General features: G+C 39.5%; 1 long non-coding RNA gene across 1 annotated transcript; it reads right to left on the reverse strand.

The window, feature by feature from the left end:
• Positions 1–5,793: 5,793 nt before the first annotated feature.
• Positions 5,794–6,507, reverse strand: LOC120982567. The gene is made up of 2 exons (XR_005774946.1): positions 6,360–6,507; positions 5,794–6,298 (listed from the first exon to the last, which is right to left on the reverse strand). It is a non-coding gene; the product is annotated as an uncharacterized LOC120982567 (long non-coding RNA).
• Positions 6,508–7,757: the final 1,250 nt, after the last annotated feature.

A 7,757-nucleotide genomic window follows, 5' to 3' on the forward strand; every position in this document is an offset into this window, starting at 1 on the left:
CTATCTATCTATCTATCTATCTATCTATCTATCTATCTATCTATCTCATATCTATCTATCTCATATCTATCTATCTATATATCTATCTATCTCATATCTATCTATCTATCTATCTATCTATCTATTATCTATCTATCTATCTATCTCATATCTATCTATCTCCTATCTATCTATCTATCTATCTATCTATCTCATATCTATCTATCTATCTATCTATCTATCTATCTCATATCTATCTATCTATCTATCTATCTCATATCTATCTATCTATCTATCTATCTATCTATCTATCTCATATCTATCTATCTCATATCTGTCTATCTCATATCTATCTATCTATCTATCTATCTCATATCTATCTATCTATCTCATATCTATCTATCTATCTATCTATCTATCTATCTATCTCATATCTATCTATCTATCTATCTATCTATCTATCTCATATCTATCTATCTATCTATCTATCTCATATCTATCTATCTATCTATCTATCTCATATCTATCTATCTATCTATCTATCTATCTATCTATCTATCTATCTATCTATCTATCTCATATCTATCTATTTATGGATCCTACAGTATCTATGAATGGGCTTCCTCTGTGCTTCACCTATGTGTTTACCGTCTTACATGTTTTCTTAGGGAGGTTTTCCGGTGCTCCGCCTCGGCCAGTGATTGGCTTATGGTGGGGGTGAGTTTGGCTTATATTTTATTTTTAACCATTTGTGGCCTTTTTTTAAATCTGTATTCCCCAGATCAGCCCTTTGACTTTATACACTTTTGCTTTGCTTTATTCTCTCCTTTAGTTTATTACACGCTTTCATCAGGTTTTACTTTCATGAATTGTATTCTTGCTCCTTTCCGCTCCTCTGCTCTGTGGAAATTAGTTTTCTTCTTTCTTCACTGATTAGTCTCTGATAATGGGGGATGAAATCGAGGCGTTGAGCCGGGGGACCTCATCTCTGTGGCTCAGGCTCATTCCTTCATATTCTGGTGGGTTACCATAGGAGTAAAAGCAGCCAAACATGACGTCATCCCCACCATTATTGTCAGCTCTGGTCCTGGTCTTATCAGATTTACATGTGAAAGGCAAGAAAAGCTCCTGAATGTGGAGTCTTCTGCTTAATATGTGCAAGTGAACCAGTTCAGTCATGCATGGTACATCCAGCCAGGAAGCTTCCTGAGATCTACAGACATTCAATGTGTAGAGTTACTTCTGCAATTACCAACTAGACCAATTGTTCTCAATATACAAACAGCGACAGCGAGCAAGATGTATGGACAACCAAGAAATAACATTATATATAACTTCTGGGGTATAATGATATACACTACTCACAAAAACTTCTGGATATTTGGCTTTTGGGTGAAATTTATGGAAAACCTAAAAATATTATATCATTAAAGTCAGACATTTAAGTCGAAGCAGCAATGGTGATTTCTTCATCTCAAACAATTTACTGGAATTTATTGGAACAAAAGCCAACCCCAGTGCTGGGTATACCTCCACAAAATGTCAGTGTCTCCATATCTTGTTATTTGGTTTTGAGCATCAATTACAGCTTGACAACAACGTCTCATGCTGTTCACAAGTCGACTTATTGTCTGCTGAGGCATCCCACTCTTCTTGAAGGATGGCCCTCAGGTCATGGAGGTTCTGGGGTACAGAGTTACAAGCCTCTACACTGCGACTCAGCTGATACCAAAGGTTTTCAGTGGTATTCAGGTCTGGAGAAGGTGCAGGCCACTCCATTTGAGGTCCCCCAGTCTCCAGCAGTCGTTCCCTAATGATGCGACATTGATGAGCTGGCAGATTGTCCTCCATGAAGAGGAAGTTAGGCCTGTGGTGTTCATGTAGAGGCACAATTGTCAAGGATGTAGTAGGGGAGAACACCAAAAGACAACAAGAGGGAAGGGAAAAGACACTAGGCCTCACCGCTAGGGAAGGAAAAGGGTCACCACCTATAAAACCCTGCTCCTGGCTCTAACTCCTATCCGTATGGGCACCTCTCGATGGTGGAGATGCCCATACACAGCAACCTAGAAAACCCTGGTGTCCCTCGGATGCCCTAATGGTAATGACAGGGCAGAGACAACCCGCTCCTTCCCTGATGAAGGAACCAGCGTCTCGCTGAGGCCTAGTAAACAACAAAGGTGGGGGGAATACAAAATACAACAAGCGGAACACTTAACTTCTGAGGCTGATGGATGACGGATGAACAGGACTTCAACTAGAACTACACTCCAGCTCTTTCAAAAACCAAATGAAGCTGTCAGATCAGTAATGTGCAGATAATCTTTCAGACCTTCTAAAACCTGTCACCGGTGTGACAACAATGACTCGATTAATGATGTTATTCAAGTAGTATAGGCTTGTCATAGACCATTCACAAAGTGTAGGGCAGTTCTGCATCGACTAAACACACCTGCCCACACTGTAACACCACCAAAGGCTCGTCTGGTGACAACAGTGGCTGATGCATAGCGCTCTCCTTGATGTCTCCAACATCATTGGCGGCCATCACTTCTGCTCAGTGTGAATCGACTTTCATCAGTGAACAGCACTGAGGCCCACTGGTCCCTTGTCCAGCGTAGATGCTACCTGGCCCGTGCAGGACGATGCATGTCTATGTAGTTTAATAAAATTGCTGTATTGATTTTACACTTTATTACACATTATTACGGTTCTCTGGGCCTTTTGGGTGTTGAGTATTATATTTGAACCATCAGTACACTCCTTTCCATTTGCAGTGTGCCCCCTATATTTATTGATATGACATGCAAGATGATGACGCCTGTGCCTGGTGGTATGGTCACATAACCTTGCAGGTCGTCTAGCATGCACGCTGATGTAAACGATTTTGAATGGTCTGATGTGACCACCTCTGTACTGCTGGTATAAGTTATACATCTTCTTGTATACAGTGATATGGACCATGCTGGTATAACCTGGGCATCTCCTGTATATAATTATATATGTACAGCTGGTATAAGTTACACATCTTCTTGTATACAGTGATATGTAGCATGCTGGTATAACCTGGGTATCTCCTGTATATAATTATATATGTACAGCTGGTATAAGTTATACATCTTCTTGTATATAGTGATATGGACCATGCTGGTATAACCTGGGCATCTCCTGTATATAATTATATATGTACAGCTGGTATAAGTTATACATCTTCTTGTATATAGTGATATGGAGCATGCTGGTATAACCTGGGTATCTCCTGTATATAATTATATATGTACAGCTGGTATAAGGTATACATCTTCTTGTATACAGTGATATGGAGCATGCTGGTATAACCTGGGTATCTCCTGTATATAATTATATATGTACAGCTGGTATAAGTTATACATCTTCTTGTATACAGTGATATGGAGCATGCTGGTATAACCTGGGTATCTCCTATATATAATTATATATGTACAGCTGGTATAAGGTATACATCTTCTTGTATATAGTGATATGGACCATGCTGGTATAACCTGGGTATCTCCTGTATATAATTATATATGTACAGCTGGTATAAGGTATACATCTTCTTGTATATAGTGATATGGACCATGCTGGTATAACCTGGGTATCCCCTGTATATAATAATATATGTACAGCTGGTATAAGTTATACATCCTCTTGTATACAGTGATATGGAGCATGCTGGTATAACCTGGGTATCTCCTGTATATAATTATATATGTATAGCTGGTATAAGTTATACATCTTCTTGTATATAGTGATATGGACCATGCTGGTATAACCTGGGTATCCCCTGTATATAATTATATATGTACAGCTGGTATAAGTTATACATCCTCTTGTATACAGTGATATGGAGCATGCTGGTATAACCTGGGTATCTCCTGTATATAATTATATATGTATAGCTGGTATAAGTTATACATCTTCTTGTATATAGTGATATGGACCATGCTGGTATAACCTGGGTATCTCCTGTATATAATTATATATGTACAGCTGGTATAAGTTATACATCTTCTTGTATACAGTGATATGGAGCATGCTGGTATAACCTGGGTATCTCCTGTATATAATTATATATTTACAGCTGGTATAAGTTATACATCTTCTTGTATACAGTGATATGGACCATGCTGGTATAACCTGGGTATCTCCTATATATAATTATATATGTACAGCTGGTATAAGTTATACATCTTCTTGTATATAGTGATATGGACCATGCTGGTATAACCTGGGTATCTCCTGTATATAATTATATATGTACAGCTGGTATAAGGTATACATCTTCTTGTATATAGTGATATGGACCATGCTGGTATAACCTGGGTATCCCCTGTATATAATAATATATGTACAGCTGGTATAAGGTATACATCTTCTTGTATATAGTGATATGGACCATGCTGGTATAACCTGGGTATCCCCTGTATATAATTATATATGTACAGCTGGTATAAGTTATACATCCTCTTGTATACAGTGATATGGAGCATGCTGGTATAACCTGGGCATCTCCTGTATATAATTATATATGTACAGCTGGTATAAGTTATACATCTTCTTGTATATAGTGATATGGAGCATGCTGGTATAACCTGAGTATCTCCTGTATATAATTATATATGTACAGCTGGTATAAGTTATACATCTTCTTGTATATAGTGATATGGAGCATGCTGGTATAACCTGGGTATCTCCTGTATATAATTATATATGTACAGCTGGTATAAGTTAGACATCTTCTTGTATATAGTGATATGGAGCATGCTGGTATAACCTGGGTATCTCCTGTATATAATTATATATGTACAGCTGGTATAAGTTATACATCTTCTTGTATATAGTGATATGGAGCATGCTGGTATAACCTGGGTATCTCCTGTATATAATTATATATGTATAGCTGGTATAAGTTATACATCTTCTTGTATATACTAATATAGACCGTGCTGGTATAACCTGGGCATCTCCTGTATATAATTATATATGTACAGCTGGTATAAGTTATACATCTTGTATATAGTGATATGGACCATGCTGGTATAACCTGGGTATCTCCTGTATATAATTATATATGTACAGCTGGTATAAGTTATACATCTTGTATATAGTGATATGGACCATGCTGGTATAACTGGTTATAATTGGTTGTTTACTCCCGGTGTACAGACCCCCACCCCCCACCTTGACTGGACTTGCACAGGGGATTCTACTTACCATATTCCTGCCACTGGGTTCTGGCCATGTCACTGCCCCAGCTGCAAATCTCTGGCCTCCCGTATCAGCATGTGGTTTGACCAAGTCCGCTTCAACCAACATCTGGCCTCAGCGGTGGCATGTCTCTCATGTGTTCCATGATCCATTGACATGACGCATGGAGGACGTATGACCACTGTGGCCAGTGATTGGCTGTAGCAGTCACTTGACCAACTAGATACTGATGCAGAGAAGCTGGAAATCTGTAGCGGCGGCAGGGTGTGAGGGGGCCATAACTAGCGGTGGGCATCCGGCATGATTTTCTCCGCAGGTCCATCCAGGTTGAAATTTGGTGTATTTTACATAATCAGATTTAAGACTAAGACGGGCACAGGTAACACCCCTATATGTGTAGTTTATCCATACTGGGCAGCCTCATTGAGAAAAGGGATCGCCCACCTATAAGAATTCCTTCTTTAATTTTAGGATATAAACAGTTTTGTAAATTTTCCCATCATGCATTGCATGTGTAGTATGGACTCCTTTTTGGTGTCGGACCTTGTACAATCCATGAAATAAAAACAAAATCAGAAAAGAAGATATGATATCAAGAGATTTATTAAATCTTTATAATAAAGGCACATGGTTGCCATCGTACATTCCCTCACTGGTCTTCCACGAGGTCCTTGGATTTACACTGTTTTACCGATACAGCACATTCATTCCCTTAGTAGGTGTGGTATCCATGACTCTGTTCTAGATACCACTAGGCACATTAGCGGTGTATACGCTTGAAATAAAATTTTATGTCATATAAATACACATGCCGGCTCATAAGAAATTCATAAAAAAAAGCCCAACAAACGATATATAGACCTGATGAAGTAATAAGGTCCACTGAAATAGCTGGAAGCATCGACCTACAGATATGGAAAATAACATGCTTTGGATATTTTTACCTATATGTGCAAGTATAACTCATGCAATCACCACCAGGAATAAGGACAATGGGGTGTCACAGGGCACACTCCACATATGTACGATATTACCCCTGGTAGCCAATCAGATTATAGCATGAAAGCATTGTGGGAAAACATTAAAAAACCTGATGGGCTGCTAGAGGCGGCACCTCCATTGTTGCTTCACAAAAGTTTTTTTTTTTAAACTTTCATGATGTAGACACCATTTATCTACAGTAGTGTTGAGCGAGGATGCTTGGCCGAACTGCTGTTCGTCTCGAGCATCGCTATGCTCGGCACATCCGAGTGCTCGGCCGAATACTTCAGGTGCTCGAGTACAATTTAATACAATGAAAGTCAATTGGAGACCCGAGCATCAAACCAGGCACCCCCTGCTCTGAAGAAGAGAGGGTGTCTGGTTCACAAGAAAAGGTTAGAAAGTGATGGAAACCCCATCAAAATGGTTTGGAAACAGCATTAAGAGGATGGCTGGAGGCGTCTTGGACTCCAATTATCTACGACATACAATAGACAACCACACAAAGGCTATATGCTTAAAGCCAGGTATGTGCAAGCCATCAATCTATCCATGAGACAGATGACAGGCTTAGTCAGCATACCTTACAATGGCAGCCTTGTGCACTATGAGACATTCCAAACCAGCTCTCATCTGACCAGTAAGATTCAAAGTTACTTCAGATCTGTTGGATGGCTTGGGTGGACCTGCGCACCTAGATCAATATCATTAGGGAGACAAAAGGTTTTCTGATTGTCCTAACATAATATTCAATAACCTTTCTATACAGTTTTGTCATGTAAAAACTCATTTGCATAAACATGGGCATATGGGAAAGACATGCAAATGAGCAGAATCTGCCTTGTTTTTCAGCTGAAAAACCATTTGCATGGAAAATTCACGATCTACGATTACTCTTGTCATAAGACTATGAAACCAATAGATGGCGCTGTTCAGCTATCCTCTTAATGCTGTTTCCAAATCATTTTGATGGGGTTTCCATCAATTTTTAACCTTTTTTTGTGAACCAGACACCCTCTTCTCTTCCGAGCAGGGGGTGCTTGGGGTTCTCCCATTGACTTCCATTGTGCTCGGGTGCTCGGTAGAGCACACGAGCATACCCATGTGTTCGGCCAGAGCACATGAGCTCTTTGGTGCTCGATCAACACTAATCTACAGTCATGGTTATAACTATTGGCTGGGGTGTGGTTTAACCCCATGGCAGTCCCTTCTATGCATCACAGTTCATCAGATTAAAGCTGACTTCAGAAGCTAGAAATTGTCCATGTAGTAGATTCTACATACATGTTTGTGCCTTGTAGCTTCTGGGTCCTACGTCCCTTAACTAGTATCCTTTGACTTTACATGCACCACATACTACATGATTTATACAGTATATTGTAAAATTGAAGCATTAAGTACATAGTAAGATATAGCCATTGAGCATGGTTACATTATACTACAAATAGCATGATGTGTCATTACACTCCGGTCCTCTCTCATGACATGGTTCTTATATTCCCACAGTACCCTATGGGAACCCCAGTCATTAGGACCTACTAGACTGGAGAGGTAGCATTCCCATTCCT

Source organism: Bufo bufo, chromosome 11, assembly GCF_905171765.1.
Source record: "Bufo bufo chromosome 11, aBufBuf1.1, whole genome shotgun sequence".
Lineage (NCBI taxonomy): Eukaryota > Metazoa > Chordata > Amphibia > Anura > Bufonidae > Bufo > Bufo bufo.